This window comes from Marmota monax, unplaced genomic scaffold (assembly GCF_021218885.2).
Source record: "Marmota monax isolate L192 unplaced genomic scaffold, Marmota_monax_Labrador192_F-V1.1 WCK01_AAM20220418_F8-fsc00689, whole genome shotgun sequence".
NCBI lineage: Eukaryota > Metazoa > Chordata > Mammalia > Rodentia > Sciuridae > Marmota > Marmota monax.
Window position 1 is genome coordinate 213,786 of NW_026695210.1, and position 13,985 is coordinate 227,770.

The window sequence follows — 13,985 nt, forward strand, 5'->3', positions numbered from 1 at the left end:
TTCTCTGGAGGCATGAAGTGAATTTGGCAGGATTCATTAAGCCTCATCCAATACCTGTCGTTTACTACCTCATCAACACTCAGTTCTGAATGCATCTACTTCAACTTTGTCCATTATTTTCTAAATAGTTTTAACCATGTTAAACCACACAAAAATCTTATCAGTCTCAGAAAGTTTTAACTACTTTTTCTTTTAATTATTTTTAGTTGTAGATGGACACAATATATTTATTTTTATGTGGTGCTGAGGATAGAACACATGTGAGACAGGCACTCTACCACTGAGCCACAGCCACAGCCCAGTTTTAACTACTTTTGAGGTCTGGATTATACAACATTTTTATGACTATCCCTACTTGCATGAGCCATTATGACCAGGTGGAAATCAGTGAACTACTTATTGTAAACATGCCTCAGGGTTACTTCCATGTTAAACAACTATATTTTTGTCAATAATCATCAAATCAAAAGGACAGGACTGGTGTGGTCATAAAGGGTTTCCCTTTAGGCTAAGGCTTCAAAGAAAAGGTACGGGATGCTCAATAGTCCTAGAAACTAAGGCCCTTGATCATTCATTGGACATAGGGCATGTCAATCTTCTCTTTTCAGCAAATGAGCTTAGAGCGTGTCACAAGGGGCCGCAACCCTTTGTTGACAGTTCTGAACCCGCCTCATCACCTTCCGTTGGGAAGTTTTCATTCTTATTGGGGGATCTTCTGAGGCTCAGACTTGGTTGACAACTCCTGGGGCCTGGGATTGACCCCCTGCCCTTCGAGTAGTGAGGCCTCGTCAGGCACCACCCACAGACTGCTGTCTTCTTGGAAAGAGGCTTCTTTGCCCCCTCTTTCCCCTCCCCTCTGTGGCAGCCTGCTAGACAGCCACCATCTTTGCTGTCAAAGTTGCCCCACTCCGATCGCAGCTCAGTTGAGGTACCGATTGGTGTCATGTCTGCCACAAGGAATAGAAAACGTACCCGAGAGGGCCAAAACAGGCGGGTAAGCCCAATGGGAGAGTGGATGGGGCTGTTGGAGTGGGTGAAGGGATGGACCGCGACTTGGGCCCAGATGTGGGTGACATGGCACCTGAGGCCATCAAAGCCCAGGTGACTGGGCCTGGGGTGGTGGAGGTCCCAGAGCCCAAGGGAGGCCCCAAGGAGGAAGAGGGAGCCCAGGCCCCAATCCTACCCAGAGCCTGGGAGGGTGGGGATGCGGAGGAATACTTGGATGTTGGGCCAACAGAGGAGGAGGGAGGGGACCTGGCAGAGAGCCAGGATATCGTAGTGGACACCTGTCAGTTGCTCATGCTTGGCTTCTGGTGCATGTTCCTGGATCTGGATCATTCACTTCTGCACCACATCTACTACAATTACCATACCCTGCTCCAGTCCCTTCGCAGCCAAGTGAACCAGCGATCCCGATCCAGCTCAGCTGTGTTAAGCAACTCAAATAAGCGCCAGGTGATGCAGATGCCCCAGAGACGAAGAACGAGGGCCATGACTCAGATGATCCAAGGCGAGAGCCAGGGCCTGGGCCTGGGCCTGGGCCTGGGCCAGGGCCAGGGCCAGGGCCTGGGCCTGGGCCAGGGCCTGGGCCTGGGCCTGGGCCTGGGCCTGGGCCTGGGCCTGGGCTTTAGCCTGAGATTGAGTCTGAGCCAGCTGGACACAACCGCCTCTATCCCAGTGGCCCAGCACACAACACAAAGCAGCATAGCAATTCAGGATCCAGAACAGCAGGCAGAAGAGGTGGTGGAGAAAGAACAGGCGGAGGAGATCACCGCACAAATCACCGATGTGAGAGGTGAGGAAATGGTGGACCCACAGCTGCAGAGGCGCTAGCTGGTGAGGCAAAATGGGAAAGCACTGACCTTGGGTAGGGAAGTGGTGGGTCCTGACCTCCTCCAAATTAAGGCCGAATGTGCCAGGTTAGAAGCCCAATTCAAAGCAACCTTTGCAGTTTTTTTAAAAAAAAAATATGCTGTCCTTTACCAACCTGTATTTTATAAGAGTTGGGACTGTCAATGCGATTTGCCAGCAGACAGATGAATGTCAGGTGTTCAGGAGGGAGCTCGGGAGGAAATGGAAAGAACCCTGGAGGAAAAGAAATAGCAAAGGGTGCACTTCCTCTTTGGTTCACAGCTTTTGAAAGTGAAAAGGGTCTTAGAAAGTTGAGCCTAAAAATGATTTGGGAGCACTTGGTTAAAAAGACAGGTTCTGGGGTTAAGGAAACAATTGGCTTCACTGCAGAATTTGTCTTTGAGACAAACAAGTATTTTCCCAACAAAGTTCTGACCAAAACATTGAAAATGCAAACTGACCCAATCACTCTGACCCTTTCTTCCCTAAAGGAGAAGTAATCAGCAGCATTAGGAGGGAGATTTCCTGGGAAGAGGGGAACATGTCACTGTGAAAATGATTAAACAGAAGAAATATGAGGGCCATGGAAGGGTGATGTCAACCAGCAGGAAGGTGCCTGGCCATGTTTTCTTAGCTACTTCTTCTTGCTTCTCCTGAGGGGAGATGATTGGTGCTGCTGCTGGGTATGAATTGGGCTAGTTTTTCCATCTGATCTCACTGTTTGTATTATTCTTCACCAAAGAAATAACTAAATATGAGTATGAACACCTGAATGAAGACAATGAAGACTTTGTCATTAAGAAAGAGATGAAAACAGAGGAAGAAAATAAGAAGGAAAATGAAAAACAAGGAGGACTTGAATAGGAACCTGATCTGGTAGATAGCAACCCCAGAAAATTCAGGTATCTGTGTATAGCTTTGGGTATCACTCAAAAAATCCTGACATTTATCTGTTACTAACAGCTTTAAATTTTTAAAATTCTAGTAAATTAATTAAGTTTATTTAAAATTACATAAAAACTCAATTTAACTTACTAAGAATGTTACTAGAATAATCATGTAGCTAGTAATATAAAATATAGTACGTTCTGAAAAGTACTTCATGGCTATTCATCTGTTCTTGTAGGATCGTTTGTACTCTAGCTGTAAGACTACTATCAAGTGGTAAATATATCAGACTTAGTACCTGAGACCAATATCCATTAAGGAAATTTACCAGAAGCAGCAGCTAAAGTGGCTGGGCCAGGCACTAGTGGGGTCTTCATTACTTGGCCATTTAAATGGAGTTTCCTATACTAAATAGGATGCAACAGCTTACAGAATGTGACTACTAACAAATAGCAAAAGTTATGAATTTCAAGTAGGACCATATTTAATGGTTAATATCTAAATATGCATTTTGCTAGAATTTTTTTATATTTTATGTCAGTCAAAAGAAAGGAAACTTACAGTTCATAATTTATGACTGAGTTGATAATTAAGTCTTAAGGTATATGTCTTTCAGCATATTTAGATGCTCAACATTTTTCTCTTCTGTTTTTGCATTTTCATAGTTGTGTATTTTATAACAGCCTCTTTCTCACAGGGTACATGTGGAAACCAAGGATCTGGGAGGGTAAAGGAATACCATTTGTGGTACCACTAGAGGTTTAAGAGATTTATTTAAATTCCAGAATGGCCACTCAAACAAAAACACTACAAAACGTGCGTGCACACACACATACAACACAATTTTTGATGTTAGGCACAAAGGAAACAAGGTTGGTATGATCACATGATTGAAGCCATCAGTTTGACAAACACTCTGATATCCAAGCATGCACACTTTAAGAGGAAAACGTGTTCTCTACTTGATATATAGCACACAAATGCAGAAAATATACATAGGAATGTTACACTTAGAAAATCATGGGTGCTGGTTAATGTTGTGTAACTGTTTATTTTTTGTCATTTCATCCTGCAGTTAGGAGGAATAAAAAGAAGATAGAAAAGAAGAAAGAATCTGTTGTTCACTGTTTTTAGGTTTTTCATTATTCAGAAGCCCGTGGGAATTGTAACACTGATATTTTAATGTTCATCATCCTAAAAGTGATATTCTATGAAAAATACCTTTTTCTTACCTGTTGCAGTTATATTTAATGATGCTTAATAAAGTTAAAAGAAGGGTTTGTTTGAAATCAATAAAGAGAAATACGGGCAGATTTTGTTTCCACAAACAATCCTGACTCAAATCTCTTTTATTTCTTCATTTTGGGCCCCTTACCCTATTGAAAGGTAAACCTGTTTAAACTTGTTTTACTTTGGCCAAAAACAAGTTTAAAATGAAGTTTAAAATAATTTTGGTAAAGAGAAAGATGGAGGACAAGCCTTTAGAGCTCTGTTGCCCATTAGTTTAGTCACTAGCCATCTGTAGCTACTAAACATGAAATTTTACTAATCTGATTTGATATTTGCAGTAGTTGTAAAAAATAGTGTAGCATATCTTATTAATAATTTTAATATTGATGACATGTTGAAATGATCATATATTTAATTAAAATACAGTTTTGAAACTTTGCCAGTTTATTTTCTAATGTGTCTACTAGAAGATTGAAAGTTCCATATGTGGATTTCATTATATGTCTACTAAACAATCCTGGTCTAGTGAATAGTTTTGAAGGAAATTTCATGAATGGCCCAGGTTGTCTGGAGGCCACATGGTGCTACTGAGCCTGAGCCCAGACTTTGACTTGGAGCAGTAGTTTTTAAAGTTTGTTCCCTAAATAGCATCATCATATTACCTAGGAATTCTTAAGCTCCACCTAGGATCTACTGATTCATAAACCCACAGAGTGAGGCCAGCCATCTGTGTTTTAAACAGCCCTCCAAGGGATTCTGATGCACAGTAATGTTTGAGAACCACAGGCTCATAACAACAGAGGAAGCATCTGAGACTCACCTAAACTAAGACCAGCCTTAATTCACTGTCTTGGAACTGTTGCAAGTAAACTGAATGGGATGGCATGGACTAGACTAAAAGGAGACACAGGGGCAAAGATTGGGTGATAGCAACAGAAAAATGCATAAGAGAAGAAGCTAGTTCCAGAAGGATGTAAACATGATATCATATATGTAAAGCCTAGGAAAACACAAATGATATATAGAGAGACTAAAAGGCATGCATGTGAGAGATGCATACAAATGTAGCATACAGAAAGGTGTGTTTTGAAAAGATAAACACATTTAAGATGGGAAAGGGAGGGATTTTTCTGTGGAGAATTCCATGGTAGATATCACCCCTATTGTAGTTTTACATTTTGTAAGCTGAGTGGTAGATACAGAGATATTAGTAGCATTTTCTATAATTTTATGTAGTTCTTAAATACTACCAAAGTAGTAGAAGGGGAGCAGCTCTTCCTACACTAGTGGGGCAGGACTTAAGGAAGTCCTAGAATTCTAAATCCTATAATGGCCTCATGTCATTGTAAAGGTACATTTGTCACAGAAGAAGATAAACCATAAGTAAAACATGTTATATGAGTTGATTTAAACTTGGATCTCCAAATGAATTCCTGTCCTCATGAAGCCAGATTTAAAGATAGGTAATCAGTGTAGCTAGGTAAATTGAATTAGGTCGGATCTAGAAGGCCAATTTGAGTGAGTTTGGGAAGTTGGAGACTGTCCCTTGAGGGATCTTATCAAGTACCTGTCCCTGCTCCAACCTGTTGCCAAGGTTACCTGTCTGTCCCAGGAATTGCCCCCCCCCCGCCCTTACAGAGAGCTATAAGGTTGTTAATGTGTCCTTGTCTACTCCACCTTGCCCTTCCTCCTTTAGCCCATGTATTTCCCACCTTTCGGCCATCCCACCAAGCATTCCTGGGCCTACTCACATATGCAGGAAGGAGAAAGATAAGGGGGGAAAGGCAGAACAAAGGAATCCTAGGACATATAAAAAGGGCAGAACACCTAGCCTCTTGGGATACCAGGATACCAGCTATGGTCCCCTTCTCCCTCCCGGAAGAAGTCCATGTTGCCCCTTTTTAAATAAACCCTGCTTCATATGTTTGCCTCAGCGTGCCTCTCTAATGTTCAAACTTCAACATGTGGGAAAGCAGGACTCGTCATGGATAACCAGCGGTATCACTAACCAAGTTAAATATCTGGCTGGCTAGGCTAAATATGTGATCTAATACTCTTTTTCTCTCCCTCACTACATGCTTCACCTTGTTGTCTGAGCACAGTGGCCCCATGCTTCCAAAAATATTGGGTTCTAGGAGTTCATCTTGCAATAAGACTTAGAACTAGTTCCTGAGTGAGACTGGAGGACAACCGCCAATAATTATGTCCCTTCTACTCACTGTCAGAGGGAGACAAGATAACCAGCCAAGCCAGAAGCTATTTGAATTTGAAAGTGACAAGTTGTTTTTTTTTTCTTTTTGGTCTCAAAGAAGTTCTATACAATTTATATTTTAAATGTAAGCCTAGGAGAGAGAGAGATCTAGCAAAAGCTAAGAAAACAATAGAGATGCCTTTTTTTGGATCCTAGCTGTCCCATATTTTAGACCCAGCTATAAAGTCATATTCCTCACCTTCCTTTGACTGCTACATAGCCTCAGGAGCATTCCCCCATCTGATCAATGAAGAGAAGTTCCCCTGTGTCCAGTCCCTGATTGGGCCCTGTTCAGATGCCAACTGTCAAAGCCTCACCCTTCTTTGACTGCCATAGCCGTTAATTTAGGAACCGGATGTGGGGTGATGAGGGGATGAAGAAAAGACAAAGAAAATAAAAGGTGGTGCTAGGTGATTCAGCTAAGCCCTGGTGAGGCTTGACTGGCACCAGAGCTAGCTCAGCACATTTGTTTAATAGATTTTAGGTTGTGGCTCAGCGGTAGAGTGCTCATCTAGCACGAGGCACTAGGTTCGATCCTCAGCACCACATAAAAATAAATAAAGGCATTGTGTCCAACTACAACTAAAAACAATATTTTTTTTAAAAAAGTTTATTTGTGGGAAAGTTTCAGCAAAGCAGGCAATCTGAAGGATACAGAACTGGTGAGACATCAGGATCGTCTTGTTTTGCTCAGAATCCTCTATCCCTGGGAGTTGGTATCTGAACTCAAGGCCTTGATTGATAACTCTGGCCTTTGTACAAAGTTTTCTTGGGCTGGCATCACCATAACAACTGGGGAATCTTGATCTCTACCTTCACACAGGCAGCTCCTGGCACAACTGTAGACACAAGAGAGTCAGAGGCCATGATTGGATTCATTGCTCTCCACAACTCACCCTTTACTCATCTCTCTCTTTCCTCCCCAACTATTCATACACAAAACTTCTTTAGTAGCAGTATTTCCTTATACCAGTGCCCAACTAAAGGCCACAGGCTTGGTCAGGTGCAACTCTGTAGAGGCCCTTTATGTGAAGCAAAACCTCTTAAGAACACCTTATATCCTTTGAATACCTTCAGGTCTCAGTTGTCAAGATCCTATTTGACTTCCCTCCCCAAGTCACATACAAACAGAGACATACTACAGAACAGGTTCTGTTGTATTTGTTTGTGGTTGCTATTACAAAGATCAAGGAAGCTATAAAGAATCTGAAAACATGTCAGAATGTGCCTTTTGTCATTAAAAAATAAACAATTGAAGAACTGAACTTTGTTAACTGGAAAATAAATTATTATATTTTTCTCCTTCCTTTTTTTGGGGGGAAAGGGGGTACCAGGGATTGAACACAGGGCACTTAACCACTGAGCTACATCCCCAGCCCTTTTTTATTTTTTTTTTATATTGAGACAGGGTCTCGCTAAGTTGCTTAGGGCCTCACTAAGTTACTGAGGCTGGCTTTCAACTTGCGATCCTCCTGCCTCAGCCTCCCAAGTCACTGGGATTATAGGCATGTGCCACCAAACCAGGCTGAAAAAGAAATCATTAATGGAGAGTTCACAGAGTGAGAATTACCTAATAGAAGTCCACTCTGAGAAAAGAGGGAAGGGAAGTGTAACAGAATGGGTAAAGGGCATCTACCTAAATGAACTGTTTACAATGGGAATACAAAGGGAATAAAATCCAGTCAATCGAAAACCTGGTCTTATTGCTCCAACTTGAGGCCTTAAAAAAGGAAGAACAAACTATTTCCAAAATCAGTAGAAGACTGAATATAATTAAGATCAGAGCCAAAATTAATAAAATTGAGAATTAAAAAAAAAATACACAGGGTCAATGTAGAGTTAATTCTTCAAAAAAATTGATAAACCATTAGCTAAACTAACCAAAAGCAAGAAGACTCCAAAAAGCAAAATTAGAGATTAAAAAGGAGATATCACCACAGACACTTCTAAAATCCAGAATATCATTAGAAAGTATTTTATTTATTTATTTATTTATTTATTTATTTATTTAGGGTGCTGGGAATTGAACCTACGGACACTTTACCACTAAGCTACATAAAAATAAATAAAGGCATTGTGTCCAACTACTCAATCCTTTTTAATATTTATTTAGAGACAGGGTCTTGGTGAGTTGCTTAGGACCTTGCTAAGTTGCTGAGGCAGGCTTTGAACTTGTGATCCTCCTGCCTCAGTCTCCACAGCCACTAAGATTACAGGTGTGTACCACTGTGCCTGGATGTTTTTAAAATGTATTCTCCAGTAAACTGCAAAATACAAAAGACATTGACAAATTTGTAGACACATATGACCTGCCCAAACTGAATCAGGAAGTTACTGAAAACCTAAACAGACAAATATCAAGAAATGAAATTGAAACAGCAATTAATAGCCTTCCAACAAAGAAAAATCTCAGGAATAGACGAATTCTCAGGTGAGTTGTAGTGAAGTTTTAAAGAACACCAAAATTTCTCATATATGAAATTGAGCACTCCCTAATACACTCTAAGAAGCCAGTCTAACCCCAATACCAAAACCAGATAAAGATACATCATAGAAAGAATACTACAGACCAATATACCTAATAAACATATATGCAAAAATCCTTAATAAAATATTAGCAAACTGGGGCTGGAGATGTGGCTCAACCGGTAGCACACTCGCCTGGCATGCATGCAGCCAGGGTTCGATCCCCAGCACCACATACAAACAAAGATGTTGTGTCCGCCGAAAACTAAAAAATAAAAATATTAAAATTCTCTCTCTCTCTCTCTGTTCTCTCTCTCTCTCTCTCTCTCTCTCTCTCTCTTTAAAAAAATATTAGCAAACTGTATTAATATTAAAAAGCACTATATGGTCATCATTATACAAAATATATGTAAGAAGATTTGAAGTTGGTGTCAGGCATTACTTATATACAGAGATATGAAAAATTGTGGTATATATGTGTATTAAGAATTGTAATGCAAAAAAAGTACATGTATAATGGCATAATTTGGCATGAACATACTTTATATACAGAGTTACAAAAACTTGTGCTGTAAATGGGTAATAATGAGTGTAATACATTCCACTATTGTCATGTATGTAAAAAAATTTTTAAAAATGTTATCAGAAAAAAAAAAGCACTATACAGATTTAAAGCAATTATAATCAAAATCCCAATGACATTCCTCATAGAAATAGAAAAAGCAGTCATGAAATTCATCTGGAAAAATAAGAGACCCAGAATAGCTAAAGCAATCCATAGCAGGAAGTGTGAAGCAGGTGGCATCACTATACCAGACCTTCAACTATACTACAGAGCAAGAGTAACAAAAACAGCATGGTATTGGCACCAAAACTGACTGGTAGACCCATGGTACAGAATAGAGAACACAGAGACTTACCCACAAAAATCACAATTATCTTATATAAGACAAAGGTGCAAAAAACATGCATTGGAGAAAAATAGCCTCTTCAACAAATGATGCTAGGGAAACTGGAAATCCAAAAAAAGGAAGGAGAAAAATATAATAATTTTGCAACCAAATGAAATTAAACCCCTATCTCTCAACATGCACAAAACTCAACTCAAAGTGGATCAAGGACCTAGGAATAAAACCAGAGACCCTGCATCTAATAGAAGAAAAAGTAGGCCCTAATCTCCATCATGTGGGATTAGGCCCACATAAGACTCCTATAAGTCCTAATAAGACTCCTATAGCACGAGAATTAAAACCAAGAATCAATAAATGGGATGGGCTCAAACTAAAAGTTTCTTCCCAACAAAAGAAAAAATGTGTGAGGTGAACAGAGAGCCTACATCTTGGGAGCAAATTTTTACCCCTCATACATCAAATAGAGCACTAATCTCTAGGGTATATAAAGAACTCAAAAAGCTAAACACCAAAAAAAAGAAAAACAAATAAGCCAATGAATAAATGGGCCAAGGACATGAAGAGACACTTCTCAGAAGATGATATACAATCAATCAACAAATACATGAAAAAATGTTCATCATCACTATCAATCAGAGAAATGCAAATCAAAACCACTCTAAGATTTCACCTCACTCCAGTCAGAATGGCAACTATTATGAAGACAAAAAACAATAATTGTTGGCGAGGATGTGGGGGAAAAAGGCACACTCATACATTGCTGGTGGGACTGCAAATTGGTGCAGCCAATATGGAAAGCAGTATGGAGATTCCATGGAAATCTTGACCCAGCTATTCCACTCCTCAGTCTATACCCAAAGGACTTAAAAACAGCATACTACAGAGACACAGCCACATCAATGTTTATTGCAGCACAATTCACAATAGCTAAACTATGGATCCAACCTAGATGCCCTTCAACAGATGAATGGGTAAACAAAATGTGGCATATATACACAATGGAATATTACTCAGCAATAAAAGTGAATAAAATCATGGCATTTGCAGGTAAATGGATAGAGTTAGAGAAGATAATGCTAAGTGAAGTTAGCCAATCCCAAATAACCAAATGCCAAATGTTTTCTTTGATACAAGGAGGCTGAGTCATAGTGAGGTAGGGAGAGGGAGCATGGGAGGAATAGACGAACTCTAGATAGGGCAGGGGGGTTGGAAGGGAAGAGACGGGGCATGGAGTTATAAATGTTGGTGGAATGTGATGATCATTATTATTTAAAGTAGTGCATGTATGAAGACAAGAATTGGTGTGAATATACTTTGTATAAAACCAGAGATATGAAAATTTGTGCTCTATATGACTAATAAGATTTGTAATGCATTCTGCTGTCACATATAAATAAAAAAAAATTAAAAAAAAAAACACATCAAGAAGATAAGAGTGCTTGCCTAGCATGTGTGAAGCACTGGGTTCGATTCTCAGCACCACCTAATAAAATAAAGTTAAAAACCAGAAGTGGGGGGGCTGGGGATGTGGCTCAAGTGGTAGCGCGCTCACCTGGCATGTGCGGGACGCTGGGTTCAATCCTTAGCACCACATAAAAATAAAATAAAGATGTTGTGTCCACTGAAAACTAAAACTAAATGTTAAAAAAAAAAACAGAAGTGGGGGTGATGGTCAGAGACAATAAGTAAAGAATCAGGGATGCTATGGAATGCTGTTTCCCTATTTTTAAAAAATCTGCCTGTGAAAATTTGTTTTTTCTATGGAAAAGTAGACTAATCCCTAGTCATAAGCAAACAGTAGGAAATATGAGCACATTATTAGGTACCTTTCTACAACAGAATTTCCATCGAATACCCTAGGTTTGTCCTTTGATCAGAGGCACTATTCTGTTCCTTTCCCCATCCCCAAAGGTCAGGATTACCTACAATGATTCTCCAAAGGCTTGTGCACATTTAAACAAGGATCCATGGAATTTAGTCTGTAATTTTTATAGAGCCCAGGTCACATCCATTTACTTTGTGACAGGTTAACCTTCTGCTGTCAAACCTCCCTGGAATTGGAAACACAAGAACTATTTCAATTTCATATTAGAAATCAAAGATATTGGTGCTAGTCTAACTCCTTCATTAATAACCATGAATTTGGGGAAACAAATTAGCCTCTTTTCCCCCCATTTGAAAAAATAATGATCTTAGATTCAAATCTCTTTCCCACACAATACACATACCTAGAAAGTGTTAAGTGCACAGCCTCACATTAAGGAAAAAGATTAATCAACAAATGGTGCTAGAAGCAAGCTGTTTAAAAAAAAAAAAAAACATGAATTGAGATTCAAACCTCATGCCATATGCCAATATAACTCCAGTTGAATAAGGGTACATGTGGTTAAAAAAATTCATACTTAAAAGTAGAAGAAAATATATACTTGAATGGTCTAATCTCCAGATGGTAAACATTTTGTGAATTTAAAAAGAATGAAAGAAATTGCAAAGGGAAGCATTGAGAAACTTTCTACATGAGAAAGGAGAAACAATACAGGTAGAAATTTAAACAAACTTAAAAGGAAAATGCAAACTGAGAAAAATTCAAGAAGAAAAAAATGATGTACACCCTTGCCCCAATTTGAAAGCATCTCTCTTATTTCTTGAGAAAAGAGGAGGCAAAGGGTAAACTCCGGCCCACTAACCAGAGGGGAAGAGGAGTTCCCAGGGGAACTTGACAGAAATGAAATTCTCAGTCCCTGCCCAGACCCAGGGAAGCCTGACCTCTGGCATGGGACCCAGCCATCTGTTGTGACAAGCCCTCCTGCTGCTTCTTTCCACATGCAAGTGTGGAGAGTGACAGATTCCATGACTGCTAATGGCCCTTCCAGACCTCACACATGTACATGTAACTGTAAGCATTCATCTCCAGGGCATTTTGTGCAAAACCACAAGGTCTCCTTGACCTAGAACTAAAAGGTAAAGAATAAATCAAATAAAAACTGGAGTTTGTGTTAACGGGAGGCAAAATACTCCCTTCTCTCCTCTTGATTGAATTTGCTTTATTTTATTCACTGTTGTATTAACAACATATAGAATGGTTCCTGGCACACAATGAGTGTTTAATAATAATATTTGATTAAATAAATGAATAAATGAATGACTACAATGTGAAGAATATTTTGGAAGTTTGCCAAAGTGGATGTGGGGAGACCTAGGAAACTATTGTAGTATTCTAAACTAGAGCTGATGATACCTTGGACTGAATTGCAAATGTGGTGTTTTAGTCAGCCTTGTGTCACTGTGATCAAAAGACCTGACAAGAACAACTTCGAAGAAGAAAAGTTTATTTTTGCTCACATTTTCAGAGATTCAGGCCACAGTTGGCCAACTCCATAAATCTGGATCTGAGATGAGGCAGAACCTTATGGTGTAAGGATGTGGTAGAGGGAAACTGCTCAATTCATGAGAGCCAGGGAGAAAAGAGAGGGGGCAGGCATTCGTCTAGTGACTTACTTCCTCTGGCCACACCCTATCTTCCTACAATTATCCCCCAGTTAATCTATCCAATTTGATTAATTTACCAATTAGGAGACAGCTCTCACAATCTCTGAACATTCTATAAACTTTTGGTGGATACCACATATTCAAACCATAGCATGTGCAAAGTGATAGAAAATTAACAGAAAGATATTTGGGTTGATAAAATTAATAAAACTGGGATTGGATGGATTGGATGCAACAAGTGAGAAAGGAGGATGAAGGTCAAGGATGACTACAATATTATAATGCTAGAATCTGTTGGTACACTATTTCTCAACAAATTTCCAGCAAGCAGACTATTTCAAATATTCTTCGTTAAGGACTAGTATTTCCATATAATAGAATCATACCTACAGAGGTTACTAAAGAGCTACCATTAGAAAGACTATGCTTGGTCTTTATCTAATGTGGAAGACTACTCTTAAAAAAAAACTGTGTTGGGCTGGGGCTGGGGCTCAGTGGTAGAGCATTTGGCTGGCACATGTGAGGCACTGGGTTCGATCCTCAGCACCACATAAAAATGAGTAAATTGTGTACACCTATAACAATTTTTTTAAAACTGTGTTATCTTGCAGGAGGCCCTTATTCCCTTCTTCCTCTCCATACCACCCACTATGGCTAACCAAACACATTTGCAGTTAAATTAAGTCTGTCCTACAGCAAAAAGCAAATGAGTCAGGCCATTTGAGGATGGAACATTTATTCCACATTTGACCAACATAGAATCTTCTAAAACCATATTAGTTATTTAAAAGAAAAAAACTATGAATTGAGGGAGATTATATAAAATAATTACTTGACTGTACTTCCTAAAACCATCAAAATCAAGGAGAAGATATAATTCAGGAGCAAAAGTGCTTGCC

The 13,985-nt window shown here is 39.5% G+C and overlaps 1 long non-coding RNA gene across 1 annotated transcript; it reads left to right on the top strand.

The window, feature by feature from the left end:
- Positions 1 to 1,580: 1,580 nt before the first annotated feature.
- Positions 1,581 to 4,043, top strand: LOC124083839 (uncharacterized). The gene is made up of 3 exons (XR_006848936.2): positions 1,581 to 1,795; positions 2,594 to 2,753; positions 3,815 to 4,043. It is a non-coding gene; the product is annotated as an uncharacterized LOC124083839 (long non-coding RNA).
- The last annotated feature ends 9,942 nt before the right edge of the window (positions 4,044 to 13,985 follow it).